At 38.1% G+C, this 17,480-nt stretch overlaps 1 protein-coding gene across 2 annotated transcripts in view; it reads left to right on the top strand.

Moving 5' to 3' along the window:
- Positions 1–17,480, top strand: part of LOC137255249 (putative transporter SVOPL) — a 57,485-nt gene that overhangs the window by 19,172 nt on the left and 20,833 nt on the right. The window contains exon 1 of one of the 2 annotated variants that reach the window (XM_067792697.1): positions 10,191–10,262. The exons of the other annotated variant lie outside the window; for it this stretch is intronic. The gene's annotated coding sequence lies outside the window, so the exon portion shown is untranslated. Of the gene's footprint in view, positions 1–10,190; positions 10,263–17,480 lie in introns of those variants that run through there. 2 annotated transcript variants of the gene reach the window in all.

The raw sequence follows: 17,480 nt of genomic DNA on the forward strand, positions 1-17,480 counted from the left end.
TGCACAGTATACTCAAAACGATCAATAAAATGAACCAAATGCAGTTTTTTTTAAGGAATATTCATCTTTAGGGGTCTTAGTCACTGAATCTGGCTAGGGTCAGACATGCAGGGAAGTAGACGTACATATAATTAAACCTAAACAGAACCACTAAACTTAAAGCATGGTACCATCCGTTTTCGATAAAACCTGGCTTGTTCTGTTACTTTGAGAAATTTCTCTCAAAACTGTTCACTCCCATTTCTGTTTACACATAATAAAAACACTAATTATGTTAATGATAAATCACATTGAAAATGCTCATGAAATGTAATATTTGAGGATGTATGTCACTCAGTGAGTGAGTGAGTGAGTGAGTGAGTGAGTGAGTGAGTGAGTGAGTGAGTGAGTGAGTGAGTGAGTGAGGTTTTATGCTGCTTTTACCAATATTCCAGCAATGTCATAGCAGGAAACACAAAAAATGGGCTTCACATATTGTCCCCAATGTAGGGAATTTAACCCAAGTCTTCGGCATGATGATCGAATGCTTAATCAGTCAGCTGCCCCCTCACCCCACTGTTGGATGTGAATGGATGTTGGAAGTGAATGGATGTTGGGTGTGAATGGATGTTGGGTGTGAATGGATGTATTTGTAGTTTGAATAGAATGTGTAAATGAGTAAGGTTTGAAGGTGCTTTAAGCAATATGCAATATCATGATGGGGGCATCAGAAATGGGCTCCACACATTGTGCCCATGTGAGGAACTGAACCCAAGTATTCAGTATTCAGCAAACACTTTAACCACTGGCCTACCCCATTTTCTCCCCTGAATAAAGGATTTCATCAATGTCTTTTGCTTTTTAACAACACATTTTTTTGGGTGAAACCTGAGGGAAAATGATTTTTTGTAGTATTTTCTGAAACAAGTTTTGAAAAAAACAATCCTAGGCCCAACCCAAGAATATTTCATGATCAGCCCCTAACCATATCAATTATTTGTGGATTTCTTTTGGTAGCATTTTATGTCATATTTAAAAAAGAAAAACATTTAATCTTCAACTATATTTTCTAATTAAATAGTTAATAATAATTAAATTTATTCACATTAATTATTTCTTAATATATCCAACTGAATTTTTCCTCAACAGTTGATCAACTGGGACTTTCAGTTTGCTTCTAAGTATTTGGTCTATAATTGTATCAACTTTTTTATGATGCATATATGTGAAGTCTGTTAAAGCATGGTACCATCCGTTTTCGATAAAACCTGGCTTGTTCTGTTACTTAGAGAAATTTCTCTCAAAACTCTTCACTCCCATTTCTGTTTACACATAATAAAAACACTAATTATGTTAATGATAAATCACATTGAAAATGCTCATGAAATGTAATATTTTAGGATGTATGTTTGAGACACGTAAACCTCTCGCTATATATATACTTCAAAACTTCAAACTTCAAAAGTTTGGACTCACTGATGTAAATACAGCGACTTACTTCAGTCAACTGTTGTAAGCAAAAGTACATTTGATCAACAATTTTCAGTGTTCATTCTAGATCTTGCACGAACATTTGACATAGGTCACTGTCCAAGTTCGGTCAGATTGCCTTGGCACATCTATATGTGTAATTCTTAAACTCATTCAAGCAAAACTCCAAGGTACTAGATCATGCAAAAAAAAATCAACAGTCCAAATGACTTGATTGAAAGTTTTAAAAAAGCAAGTGAACTCATACTAGTAATTAGAAACATGTGACTGACAAGGCAGCAATTTGACAGGACCCATAATGATTACTGAATGGCTCACATGACTTAGAGTTGGTGGAGTATGGGCTCACTGTTTGGAATGGCTACGGTGAACACTGAGTTTACAGATTTTTATGCATCCAGAGATCCGTCTTTTGACTGCTTACTTAGTCTGGTCATCAACAGTTTATACATGAGGACATTCTGCTTGTGAAGTGTTTGTGCTGACTGAATAATAATGTGTGACAACTTGTGAAGGAGTTGTGTGTTCTCATGCTGGGGCTGTCAACGGCAGCTGAGGAATGCACAGGATGTAATCAGTTGTTAGGAAAGGTAACAATCTTCCCGGGGTCTCCTCCCCACCCCTGCAGCAGACAGCCTCGCCCTCTGGACTTGACACATCCAGCTCCCACCATGTCTGTGTATCCTGTGTGTAGAGAAGCTGGGTGGCTCAGTGGCTCAGTGGGTGAGACAGTTAGTGAGTGGGTAACAGAGTCAGTGAGTGGGTGACAAAATTAGTGATAGGTGACACAGTGAGTGGGCGACAGAGTTAGTGTTTAAGTGGCAGCATTAGTTAGTGGGTGACACAGTTAGTGAGGGGGTGACACAGTTAGTGAGGAGGTGACAGAGTAAGTGGGTGATACACTTAGTGAGGGGATGACAATGAGTGGGTGACACAGCTAGTGAATGGATGACAGAGTTAGTGAGTGGATGACAGAGTTAGTGAGTGGGTGACAGAGTTAGTGAGTGGGTGATACAGTTAATGAGTGGGTGACACAGTGAAGGGGTGACACAGCTAGTGAGTAGGTGACACAGTTAGTGAGGGGGTGACACAGTTAGTGATGGGGTGACACAGTGAGTGAGTGGGTGACACAGTTAGTGAGTGGGTGACAGAGTAAGTGGGTGATACAGTTAGTGAGCGGATGACAATGAGTGGGTGACACAGCTAGTGAGTGGGTGACAGGGTGAGTGGATGACACAGTGAGTGGTTGACAGAGTAAATGTGTTTATGATACAGTTCGTGAGTGGGTGATACAGTTAGTGAGTTGGTGACATGATGAGTGGGTGACACAGTAAGTGGGTGATACAGTTAGTGGATGGTGACAGTTAGTGAGTGGGTGACACAGTTAGTAAGTGGGTGACACAGTTAGTGGGTGGATGACAGTTAATGGGTGACACAGTGAGATGGTGACACAGTGAGTGGGTGACAGAGTTAGTGAGTGTGTGATAAAGAAAGTGAGTAGGTGAGAGTGTTAGTGAGTGTGTGAGAGTGTTAGTGAGTGGATGACAGTTAGTGAGTGGTGGCAGAGCTAGTGAGTGGGTGACAGAGTTATTAAGTGAGTGATAAAGTTACTGGGTGGGTGAGAGTATTAGTGAGTGTGTGACAGTGTTGGTGAGTGGTGGCAGAGTGAGTGGGTGACTGAGTTAGTGGTTGTCTGGGTTAGGTGGTAATAGTGAGTGAGTCAACAGTATCCCCGCTTTAACCATTTTGCTGCCCCACTGCCCTGAGTTGGTGGTACAGTGAGTAAGTGAGTGGCTAGGTGAGTGGATCATAGGGTCAGTAGGTGAGCCAGAAGCTTTGTGAGTTGATGAGTGCGTGATAGAGTAAGTGAGTAGGTAGATGAGCGATAATGGGTGAGTGTATCATAGATTTCCTGAATGAATTGGTGAGCAAGTGAATGGCAAGGTGAGCTAGTGAGTGAATGGGTGAGCAAATGAGTGGCTGGGTTGTTGGGTGAGTGAGTGGTTAGGTGAGTGAGTGACAAGATGAGAGAGTGAGTGGATGAGCAGGTGAGTGGCTGGCTGAGTGTGTGAGTGAGTAGCTGGATGAGTGAGTGAGAGGGTAAATGAGTGGCTGAGAGAGTTTTGTGGGTCTGTTAATGTGGGTTTGTTGGTATGTGTTGAGTTGGTGAGTGAGTGAAAGGTGTAAAATGATAAGAGATGGAGTAGGGGAATAGGTGAGTGGTTGGGTGATTTTCAACTGAGTTTGTTAATCAGTTTATAGTGCAGGTTGGAGGGTTTTATACATTAGTGAGAGGTTGACTATATGTGTAATTGAGAATAATTGAAAAGCAGTCTAAGTAAACTGAGTCTCAGTGTTATTCATTACTCTCCACCTTTGAGTCTAACAAACCCGAGTAGAGGGTCGTGTCAGGTAACCTTTGAACAACCTATGACTGTTCAATCAAATGTGAGATGGTTAAATAGATTTAACCAATCAGACAATGGCTACTATCTAGGGATCAGAGGGACTTACAAAATATTCAGGTCCCTGGCACAGATCTCTCCACAAACAAAAATCCGAATATCCCTGTGTACATCACCCGGAATCGAGATTACGCTAAAATAGCATTCGGAATCTTCAGGTACGAACCTTTTTGAAATAAAAAGTTCAAAAGGTATGTGCAAATGTGCACTTTCGCAATTTGGTAAGCAGTGTGTTCTGATTGGTCAGTCTCAAAGGTTACCTGACACGACCTCCCATAAGGTTTCATTAGACTCGGTAGTGGAGTGTAACGAAAAGTAGTGAGGCTAAGTTTACTTAGACTGAAGTGAAAAGGTGTTTGATGAGTGATTGGTTGGAGAAATTTCTGTTGAATGAGTGATTATTAGGAGAAATGAGCATGAAATGAGTGATTGTTAAAGAAATGAGCATTGAATGAGTGATTGGTTGGAGAAATGGGTGTTGAATGAGTGGTTGAGTATTTTGGCTATACAGTTAGAGAATGGTTGGTGAAGTGTGTCTGTTGTAACAGTAGGAGTATTAGATTGTCAAGTTAGTGAGAGGGGAGAGGATGGGTAGGAGTGAGTGAGTGAGTGAGTGAGTGAGGGAGATATGTGAAAAGAGTGACAGACATCGATGAGTTCAACATATCTCTGGACGGTTTCCTATCCTATATGACCTTTATGAAGAAATAACTATCCTTAAAAACTAAACATGTTGAATAGCTATTATAATTTTAAACAAGAATTTTTATGTAGTCTTGCAGTAGACACCACATAATAAACGGCAACCCTCCGCAACAGTTTATCATTAACCATCAAGGCTAAAGTCTGTTATATGGTCTCTGCTGACAGGAACCATCAGAGGATCATACAACATTCAGAACAAAATGACACTCAAGCAGAGCTATGTATTAGTTTCCAATGTATCCAACTGATTCAAATCACAATTTAAATTATTGAAGAATGCAAAGAAAAATTTGATATATATCTGAACAACCTATTAGGTTAAGGTTATTGGTTTGAAAAATCTGTACTTTGAAGAGAATGATCTGAGGAGATCATGTGAACTGAGACAGAGACAGCAACAGGTTGTTGACAGCTGATCAATATGTATTATTGAACTCCTGTGCTACTCATCGGCAGATGGGGACGTAATTGGTTTCATATCACAGCACTATTGTAAGGCTAAGTACAAGAGAGAGTGTTATGCTATCACTAGAAGTATGGAGCTCTTTCAAAATGATCTCTTTGTTAATATAAAGTTTCTTTAGGAAATATGACACTGATGTGCTGGTTGAATATATGCAACATGGAATAATGCACATAGAATATGTAGCAGTAAGTACTGAGTTAGTGAGTTGCACGTCGCACCAGAAATGCCTATGTAAATCCCATCATTCATTCCCTACGGATGTAGGAAAAAAGGTAACAATTTTTATATGTATACTTATTTGAACACTTAATTAAGATAAGGATAATCTTTGATAATCTTATATAAGTTGTTGTTACAATGTTTTACTGAGCAACTTCTCACCTACTCAGCTTACTTGGCATTCTTGATATCTTTAGGATATATGTTCCGATAAATGTCCACTGTACTTTGGATGCATCTATATGATAATTTTATTACCTCATTTTGCTGGCTTCACATTCTCACAATAGCAAATCAGCTAAGCCTCTGTTACAATCAAGTTTGTCGGTGTCAACAAAGATATCGGTTGCAGCTGCAATATTTTGTTGGCCACGTGACTCAGATTTTAGGGAAATTGTACAGACAAAATGTCAGGTCCAAAACTTTGAAAATATATATGCAAGAACTCCTTCTACCTCTTTCAGTTCCTCTGAATGAATTGTGTTGCCAAGTTTAATTGGTTAGATAATTTGAAAAGCGAAGTTGGGTAGTGATTGGTAATCTCAACTTTCCAGCGTTACACACCTGATTGGATAAAAAGCTACCCGGGTGGATGCTTACTTGATAGTATTAACAACTGTGTTATTGTAATCTATTTGTCTGTAAAAACAAATCTCTATTGAGCTGTTTCCTTGATTGCTCTTCTCACCTTCTGTAGAATTTGCTTAACTGTGTTAATGTTTATGTTCATGATATAGGTGATAGAAAGTAACAAGAGAGGAAAGGTCTTTTGTGTACACTAAGCAGTCTGCAGCCTGTCCATTCCCAAATTCCTGACTGGGGTTGGTCAGAACATTGGGCTCAAAAATAATATTTAGCTAGAACTGAGAACTGAGAACTAAGAACATTGTTTATGGATGCAAAAAATGTGCTTTGTTATGCTTTGTTAATAAATAAAATTTTCACTGTGTCAGGAGATCTCATTTGATAACTGTTCAGCCAATACATGCAGATCTATATAACACAACTACAGTAGGATATAACATAACACAACTACAGTAGGATATAACATAACACAACTACAGTAGGATATAACATAAGATAACTACAGGAGGATATAATCATGATAAGCAACATAGCTATTTATGACACAGAATGGTACAATTTATGAGTTTATCATTTATCATATTTTGACAATACAGGGAATAATCAAACAGGCTGTATGCTTGAGACATTGCCTAGGTTTTTATGTCAAACAATGTATGATGTAAATAGTATATCAAACAGAATATATGTAATCTGGCTATTTGAGACACAGATACACAAAATAAGTATTAGTTTAAATAAATTGAATGTTGGTATTTATCACATAGGATGTGTAAAACATAAGTATTTATCACATGTGGTGTGTACAATGCAGATATTTACCATGTATAATGTGTACAACATAGGTATTCACCACACAGGATGTGTAAATGAAGTGTGTATTACATTGGATGTGTACAACAGAAATATTTATCATAGATGTAAAAGTATTTATTACATAAGTAGTCTGAATATGAATATTTATTATATAAGGTATGTATCATATATAGAAATTAATGCTATGTACAATATAATTATTCATAACGTAAGGCATGTACAACAAAAGAATTTATCACATGTACAGTGGACATATTTATCAGGTCTCTCACACAACATATGAACAATGTCTGTATTTATCGCATAGCACATGAACGGTATTTGTATGTATCCCACATGATGTCCTCAGTGTAAGTATTTCTAACTTAGTGTCCTATGCAGCATGCCTGTTTGTAATAAAGGCAGTTTCAATAGAACTCTGCAAGGTTTTTAGTGTGGCTGTTGTGGAGGGTGTATGGTATGTATTGTTGGATGTGGAGATATTGATATTTATTGAGGGCTTCATTGTTCAGCTGAAACACCTGGTGACAGCTGAGTGTACACTCACAGCACAGCAATGCTTACCATGCATGCAGGATATGTCTTGGGCCTTTAGAATAAGGTAAGAATACATCTTCTGAAAGATAGTCTTTAAATTCTATTACAGAACATTTGCTGATGGATATATCTCAGCATAACATTTACTATAGTGTTTGTTATACCTTTATAGATCTACAACAATATATATTAGGATGAAATAATCGAAAATTGGTGACTGAACTGTAATAGGCCTTCAATGACTGGATGATCCTAGCGTCTATGGATAATCCCAGATATGAAGCTATAGCAGATATTCAGAATATATATTTATATAAAATATTTGTTTCATTATTTTAGAATAACATTTTCAAGACTTCAGTTTAGGATTATGTAGATTTAGGTCCCATGCAAGCAGTGTCGTGCAATGTCATAATCTTCTTGAGATCTCACATTAACTTGTGCCTGAGCTTCTGAAAGAGTTATATAAAGCCAGGGAGTTGAGATTGATAATTGTGCTGTTTAAGACTGATGATTGTGGGGAAAACAAAGCCCATTTGATCAGGTGATCTGGATACTGGCATTTAGTAAATTTGTCAGTGATATTAATGCCTGTTCACTTAGCAGGTTTAAGTACCTCCTAACTCTGGTCATGGTGTCCCATTAAAATAAGTCTAATGTAGATGATGACATGTTTACTTGCATAAAATAGATCCTGCAATTTATTGAAGTATATAATCACTCACCCCTGTACATACACAAACGAAAACAGCACCAAAATCGACCAGCAGGGTGGAAATAAACCTAACCCTAGCTACCCTCCCTAACCCTAGCCATAGCTCTAGACCACCCCTTGCGTGCTAACATTGGCCAAAATGTGCCCAGAAATGTGTCCAAGTGTTTTTTCGTGCTTACCACCTCTGCACACAACCCAATGCTTGTCTTATTGAAGAGTGTGTTACACTTACAGATGAGGCCTTGTTGCTTAAGGCTAGTATTTATCTGAAAGCACCAAGTAGGTGTAAGTCACCTCTTCTCGAATAAGTCAGAGAGATGGAGACTGTAATCAGCTAAGAATGATATTTATCTATAGCTCTTACTTGACTGAACCTGTGGATGTTATATATATGTGTGTGTGTGTGTGATTATAGCAGTATATATACATTATTTGCTATTTGACTATGCATAGATTAATTACCCTTAATATAGTTATTTAAATAACCTCTGCAAGGGCTAAGTTTAAGTAACAACTGTAGTGAGGGTGATTAAATGGCTTTCGCCACGAGAGCAGACTTATTTAATACGCATAACTGCCCCAGGTCAGTTAATCAAGTTATGCTAATAAAACACTTCCCACGAATAATGGACATAATATTCCATGGTGGTATAAATATATACACTTGGTATAGTGCCCCACTGCATCCTGACATATTCTTGTTGTGGATCTATTATTAATAATTAACATTTTCATATCTGTTTCTGTGTGATGGACATAACATGTAGCTGCTGATCAACTGTTCATGGACAACCAGAGGTTATTTAAGTCCCTGTCATCTTAGCTGAACAACTTTTTAAAGAAAGTCTTGAGTAATTGGACTGATCATAATGATTCATAGATCAGCTTTTCTTTTATAGTATTAACGTTTGAATACAAATAAGTGATTTTAGACTATTGCCTGTTTGAACTAGTTATTCCACGTAGTGAAGTTGTTGGAGGAAAGCCTGTAATAAAGAAGATCATGGATGTTTTCCATTTTGATGAAGCTATGAGCACTGTCAAGGCAGTAACAAGTATAGATGCATAATCAGGCTAAAGCTCTATCAGAACCCAACATCACTGGGTTATGGTATGCACAAGGAACAAAAAAACTTAGACCTGTGAAAGTCAGAACTGGTCTCAGGTTTTCTTGGATATATTTAATCCAGAGTCTGAATGACAGACTAGGAAATATGCGACATACTTCTCACTGGATCATCAGATTTACATGCTCACCTTTTTCGTGAACACCTGGTGTCACCATTGATTTCCAGTCATTCATACCATGAAGATCAGTGTTAAAACTGATCTTCATCCACCCTTGCCTATCATAAAAGGCGACTAATGGAATCAGGTGGTAAGAATCGCTGACTTGTCTGACATGTGTCATTGTATCCCAATTGCATAAATAGATGCTCATGATGTTGATCACAGGATTGTCTAGTCACACAAACAAACAAAACTGTGCAGTGAATTGTGTCAACCTACACATGTGTGCTACATGCCCCAGCAGGATGAAAGGCCTGAATGGAGAATATACAGACCCTTTATCACTATATATCAGGGTTGATTTGAGACAAATTTCCATATAAATCAATTTTTTAAAATATAATTAAAATATGTCAAAACTGGAGAAAAAAATCATTTTGAAAAGTATACGTTCTTTCACTTAATTGAGGCAACATGGTTGAAAACATGGTAGAAAATCATTTGTTCACTATGAAAACAAGGCAAATGAATAAATAACAAATTTTTACATTACCTAGTATATATAGAGACTTTAGTACTTGATGGTGAGCATGAAAAATGTTTTATGAATCAGTGAGAATTCTGTTTCATTTGATCCATCTCTTTTGTCCAATAGAGACCTAAATGCTTGGAGCAGCTGCTTTGTGTTAGGATTTTAGTGTTGTATAAATTTTCTGTATTTTCTTTACTGTAAATGGATGCTTGATTAACTTGTGTAGAAATTGCTGGTAATGTTGTGCCACCGTATAAAGAGACACGTGATAAGTGACCAATTACCGCAATAAGAAGACTTGGTGAAAATGTCATGAACAGCCTCGCTGAATGTCAGTTCTGTCGCCATGTTGGTTGTGACTGTGTGGACAGTGTTGGTGACTACCTCGCTGATGTAATTGGTCCTTGTACTTAACATTCCTGCATTATTGCTGCAACTTTTGCCGAGGCCAGGTCGGATTGTGTCGAGGAGGTACTTCATGGTTGCAATAATGTTCATGGACACTGGCTTGGATTGTTTGAAGTAAGTGATGGCGCATGTCCTTGATGAACTGAAGTAACAAAAGTCTGTACACAGCTCAAAAGTTAAGGAGCTTCTGATTTTGTATGCTTGACTAGTTAATCTGTCATTAGTGATGAGCATTTAAGTCAAGTCACTGTCTTCTTCAATATGTTGAGAATAGTGCATATTAAAGTCTGTCAAAATTTTGAACATTATGACTGAGCTATTATCAGAAATTCTTAAATTTTAAAGCCAACGTTCAAACCGTGGGTGTGGCTTCCGCACAGTCTTTGTGTGTCTCATGTTGCTGCAGAAGAGTGAGTGAGTGAGTTTGGTTTTATGTTGCTTTTAGCAATATTCCAGCAATATCACAGTGGGGAACACCAGAAATGGGCCTCATACATGATGGGATGATGAGCGAATGCTTGAACTACCAGACTACACCATGGCCGGTGCTGCAAAAGAGTACACTTGCCATGTGGCAGTAGCTTGAAAACCAACCAGACAATCAAGTGACTCAGCAGGCAATTAAGTGACATAAAAGAACATAAACTGATTTATTTAAAAGTTTAGTGGCACATTAATTCTGATGTATGTCTGCTCTATACAAGTGCATAGATTTTTCTAAAAAAATTAAATATAGTGTTTGTGGGCTTGTGAAGAACCAGGTTAGAATTATGTCTCCCCCCTGAAGGGTCAGGAGATTTGTTGTTTTTTGTTGACTTTTTGGTCGGCATCAGAACTGGCATTCCATTGTTGTTTTGGGAATAAAGCTCTAAAACTAGTTGAACAATTTTCACCAAATTTGCTGTACTGCCTCTATGTATATGTGCGTTTTGGGGATTGAGTTTTCTTTTTAATTTTATTGTTTCCATTGCAACAGTTTGGACTTTTTGAAGGGTAAATTTCATTTCCAGAGCATATTCGTATTTTGAAATTTACAGAATGAAATTAATTGCTTGAGGTCTCAATTATAACTGGGGGAAGAGGGAGACATCTGTTCTTATGAGCAGAATCACTTTCTAGTTGGTCTTGAGCAACCCATGCTTGTTGTAAGAGGTGCCTAACAGTATTGGGTGGTCAGACTCAGTATTTGATTCACCTGGCTTTTCTCTGATTCCTACATCAAACAACAACAATATATTGTTTGTGTCCTCATCGCTTCACTGAAGTGATGGATGTATAGAGAAAACAGGCCTCTGAGGTTTTGGTAGACAATGTAAAACTGGAAGGGGAGGATCTTTCCAAACCCATTTCTTTTGTTGGCCCGGTGTGGTAGAGCATCTGTCTAAGGATCTGTGAGTTGCAGTTCCAATCATGTAGGATATGTTTCAATTGATTTTAAACACTTATGTATCATTTGAATGGTAATATTCATACAGCATTAGGAAAAGTTGATTGTACAAAGTAAAACTTGGGAAGAGGTCTTTCTTGTGAAAAATACAACCTGTCCCTCCAAAACCAACACCTCAAATGCGGTTATTCTGGGAAAATAAGAGATGACCACACTTCAGGTGTATATGAATAGTTCAGACAGGAGTATCTGTTCTTATTTATTCTGTTAACAATGCTGGGTTTGTTGATGAGATTCAAATTGGTATGATCATTCCCAACCCCATCTGTGGAATGAAATCAAAACAAAACTCATATTTAATAAATATTTGTCGTTATTCCAACATGATCAATATTTATGTGTGAGAGTAATTGTCATAAATGTGTGATAATTAGTTATGCAGTTGCAGCAAGCCCATTTAGTCCGCTGGCAGTATAGTTATTTTGCCGAGTTCCAAGTTCCAACTGTGCTGAAAATCTGTTTATCGACAACAACAGGCACTGTCCTGCTATTTTCCCATTTGTTTCAATGAAACAGATCACGGATGAATGCTTCTTTGATATGTGGAGGTGATACGGCATGGGGCTTTTGTAGATGACAGTAACAACTGAACTACAAACTTGTGGAAACTGTCGTGCAAAATGGAGGGCTTGAAAAATGGGGTGTAATATTGAATTGAATTGAATTTTGTGTGTGTGTGTGTGTGTTTGTGGTATTGTCTACTTAAACTCTCCATTGTATAACACTGTCATTTTAGTCAAATGATCAAAGAGATTCATACCTTCAGTTCTAATTGTCAGGGGATGGTAAACAATAGAATCATGATAAAACAATTGTAACAGGGTGTGGAGTTTACCTTCTCAGCTTGTTGACAGGATTAACCTCTTTGGTCATGTGGACAAGGTGTACAACATCACATCAGAAGGTCCATGGTTCAAATCCTTGGCCAGCATGGGAAATTTTGTGACCACTGCATGTTTATACAGTTTTGAGAGAAACAGTATAATTATTCATGGTATTCTCTTTGTTGTTTGTGCAAACCAGGGTAATGAATATGCATATCACATGCATTTTATGTAAGTGTAAATCTTTGTTTTAATATCGATGATTTTGATTGGTTGATTGGATCATGACAGCTTCAGTAAGTTTATACCTCATAGTGTCTTGCAGTTTCCATTGCATTTAGAGAGATGTTCTTGTGAGGTCTAACAAGTGTAGTCACCAGGTTAGTTTTTGTAAGAAAAGGCTTTCTATATTGCTGAGACTCCATAACCTATTGACATTTATGTTATACTTTAGTGGAAGGAAACTTCGTTCCAGATTCAAGTGCCTTTTACAATTATGATAAAACATGTTTTGAGCACAGGTGTATCCTGTCTTGAGGTGTGGTCTGTCTTATAAACCTCCAGTGACGTCACCCTTTTATCACGCCAGGTTTACTGAGTAAACCTGCACAGGTAGTTAGCAGGCATTCTCCAAGAAATCTTTTGTTCACATCCAGGGGATTTCCTACAGAATTGCTTGCACTCTTAGATTTTCTGAAGAATAGCCCTTAACTTTCAATCATTTAACTTGTTTCGAAGATTAATATATCATTGTCTTGCTATGATTGTAAAATATCACATTATTGAAAACTTTCTTTATATTGTGTCGATACCTTGTTTTGAACCAGCAACCCCTCTCTTGCTAACTAGGTGTTTTCAATGGTCATCCACAAGGCTATGAAGAATCCCTGTGAAAGATGTGATTGTTTGGCAGTATGAACCATATGTTCTCACAAGACAGGTAGTGCATGCAGTGCATATGCAGGACACAGGTAGCACTAGCTCGTACAAGGCAAGGTATTGGCTGCCAGTCGCATCCCTGTTGATTTCAACACTAAATACCAAATGTTTCAAATTATGTGTAATGTATATCTTCGCTGGGTTCATAAGATGGTTTCTTGGTTTTATTTGGAAAAGTAAGTCATGTTGATCAGCCCTCCCCAATTTCCCTCTGCCACGACCTTTCTGTTTCAAAGAAAACTGAGAAGGAGGTTCTGTTTCAAAGAAAACTGAGAATGAGGTTTCCAAGAAAGCCCATTCATGTCTATAATATGTCTCAAGTCTAGATTTCAACAGTTTCAGGAAAAAGAAGAAAGTCTCGGTGCTCCTTTTCTTTAAATCTTATTGTTTCAATATGAACTGTTTTGTCAATAGAATGTCTTCATTTCAGAAACTAGTTGTTAGTCTGGTACAGGTCTAACCAATCTGAGAACAAGGAAGAGCCATAAGCATAATCACAAACCAGAGGCTTATATATGCACTTGTTAAAATATGGTAAATCGATCAGTTTTCAGTTGAGTATGTACAAATATACATTAAAATTTCTATAACACAAGAGAATGGCACCAGGACCGAGTAACTAAATTGCAGCCTTTTCATTTAATGTTGTGTCAGTTTGTCCAGCTGGTGCCTGGTCAATTGCTGGTTAAGTGAATCATGCTCAAATGTGCCTCGTCTAGATTATATTATACAAAGACACGTACTACAGTTGTGAGCTAATCAACCTGTCTCTCAATCCATAATCATTTAATTTTCACTTCCTCCAATAACTTACTGCTAGACACATATTAGATGATCCTGCGCACTAAACGCATTTGTGACAAGAGAGGCGGTACAACGAAGTGGGCGAGTACACTTGGCTGCTACTGCTAGACACATATTAGATGATCCTGCGCACTAAACGCATTTGTGACAAGAGAGGCGGTACAACGAAGTGGGCGAGTACACTTGGCTGCTACTGCTAGACACATACTAGATGATCCTGCGCACTAAACGCATTTGTGACAAGAGAGGCGGTACAACGAAGTGGGCGAGTACACTTGGCTGCTACTGCTAGACACATACTAGATGATCCTGCGCACTAAACGCATTTGTGACAAGAGAGGCGGTACAACGAAGTGGGCGAGTACACTTGGCTGCTACTGCTAGACACATACTAGATGATCCTGCGCACTAAACGCATTTGTGACAAGAGAGGCGGTACAACGAAGTGGGCGAGTACACTTGGCTGCTACTGCTAGACACATATTAGATGATCCTGCGCACTAAACGCATTTGTGACAAGAGAGGCGGTACAACGAAGTGGGCGAGTACACTTGGCTGCTACTGCTAGACACATATTAGATGATCCTGCGCACTAAACGCATTTGTGACAAGAGAGGCGGTACAACGAAGTGGGCGAGTACACTTGGCTGCTACTGCTAGACACATATTAGATGATCCTGCGCACTAAACGCATTTGTGACAAGAGAGGCGGTACAACGAATTGGGCGAGTACACCTGGCTGCTACAGCTAGACACATGTTAGATGATCCTGCGCACTAAACGCATTTGTGACAAGAGAGGCGGTACAACGAATTGGGCGAGTACACCTGGCTGCTACAGGTAGCTTGACGATTATGCATGTGCAATACATGCTAACTGTGACATGAAACACCGCATCTTCCTTCGAATGATAAGACTGCAATTTCAGGCATAAGATACTGATATTCCATGCTAACCTTTTAGTTAAGACAAAGACAAATAGATGATTGGGGCATTGACAAGCATTTTAGATATTCAACAATTTTGTTAAAAAACCCCCAGGAAAATGTCATTTGCTTCATGAAATGGATGGGTGGTCCTAAACATATTTGCTCAGTATATTGTGTTGATTCAATTCGTTGGGATTGTACCTGTTCCCAAATCGAGTGTGCTATAACAATTCAGGCGTGAAACGCACGGGGAAAATTAACTTCTCGATATTTATCAGACAACCTGTCTCCCTCTTGTTTCAAGTGGATCGTTCTGTGGGGCGTTCCGAAGTATGCAAATTGTGGTCATTTGTCAGGTCGGGGATCATCTTATTTGTGTTTACCAGTATATATGACTGTTGTAACCAGTCCATTTTCACTGAATATGTTCAAGAATTTCTGGACAGATTATCCACGATCATTTCATTTTACCTTTCTTCAATCAAAATGGTCACTGAGGTCTGATTGAGATATTCTGGGGTCTGAAAGAGCTGAAATTATCCTTGGCAGTGTTTTTTCCAGTTTTGATCATAGCATTCTTATTGGCTGTCTACTTTGGCTGTTGACAAAAAGGGCTTGTCTTTTCGTGAGAATCTGCTAAACAGAATTTAGTCAGCATAATATATTTGATGGGATGTGTCATCAAGTTTGATAAGAAAAACCTTCTTACCAAATATGTTCAAGAATTAGATTAAAGTTGAAACAGTTTTTATGTGTTGTTTAAACATGGCTCTAGGGTTGTAAAATCCCATATTAAGAAATAGAAAGTAAGGCCCAAATTTTAGAAGAGTGATGTTTTGCCATGCTTGAGGCTTTCTTCTCTTGACAGTTAATACCAAGCATTAAGAAACAAGAAACAAGATCTTGTATCTTGTATTTTCTATAAATATAATTATAATTGTCAAGAGTAAGTGAAGAGGTTTTTTACTTAGCTTAGACACTCACAAAATGTTATCGATTGTAACAACAATATGAATATATTGAAAAAATATGACAAATATTGATGAAAATATCAACTATTGTCCCCTTTTCCTTACAGAAATGGACTGATGCCAAGTGTAAATTTCCTTGCGCCATATGTCTCTTGTGTCAACAAGTGTACAACTATTGCTTTCATCAATATACAGACAGTTAGTGCTCATAGAGCATTCCCATTGAGGATCAATTGGCAAGAGCAAAAAAGTAAAATATGTCTATGCGGTGCAAGTACACAAATCACTTATTGGCATTGTTATATATGAAAGCCTGTCATTAAAACTACTCATTTTGATCTTTAATTACCTTAAATCATTTTGACAACGGTGCACAACTGCACGAACGAAATTTCAACCAATCAGAGTGGCGTGTCTCCGTGATGTAATATCACTATGAGGTATAGATATGAGGGCTTATGTAGGTTACAAAGTAACTAGGATTATAAGACCAAATATAAAGATATACATTGACTAGTGTCTACATACTGGTGAGTAAAAGTTTATAAACCAAGTGCATTTAGCAACTGAAGAAATTTATCGTGCAGTATTGTCACTTTGGCCCCACCTCGCTTCCGTGGAAGAAGTCATTATGCTTCAAGTTGTGTCATGCAAAATCCTTTTGGTCATGATTCAAATACATATTTAACTACTAGTAAAAAGTATTAGAACTTGATGAAAACAAACCATATTCTCAATAATTCTTCAGGACTTTAGCCCGTGACTTCACGATTTAAAAAAATGGCAATGTCCTTTCTGATGGACAATAGCATTGATGGACAATAGCATTTTGCATGACATTGCTTGTAATATAATTTGACTACTACCTCGCTTCCGAGGAAGAAATCGTAATGTTCATGCAAAATCCTTTTAGTCAGCCATAAGTAGTAAGCAGTCTTGATTTATAACTTGATGAAAACAAATCTCAATAGCAATTTTTCTCCTGAAAGTGAGGTAGGAGGTGAACCATTTGATTCAGTATATACCACAGGCTTCCACAACGCTCACAACGCTCACAACGCTCACTTTGCACTAGCAAACAACACATTTAGCACAAACTGTGGGGTGCGGTGGAAATCTGTGCATAGTGACACCATCACCCAGCCCCAAGGAACATTTGACGGCAATACAGCAATTTGGCATGTCTTTGTTGATGTCGAGAAATCAGCAAAATGATGAACTTCGTACACATGTTCTAGACAACTAACTGAAAATTGTTCCTTCTATGATGTTACTGCAGGGCTCTGGCGACAGATTTACATAACCTGTCTGTGGTTTCATTAGCAGCGAGAGTGGAGCAGACAGCTTTTTGGCAACCTTTAATTGCTTGGTATGAATTAACCACAAGTTTTTTAAGAATGAGTTTGGCGTTCCGCTTA

This window comes from Haliotis asinina, chromosome 1 (genome assembly GCF_037392515.1).
Source record: "Haliotis asinina isolate JCU_RB_2024 chromosome 1, JCU_Hal_asi_v2, whole genome shotgun sequence".
Classification (NCBI taxonomy): domain Eukaryota; kingdom Metazoa; phylum Mollusca; class Gastropoda; order Lepetellida; family Haliotidae; genus Haliotis; species Haliotis asinina.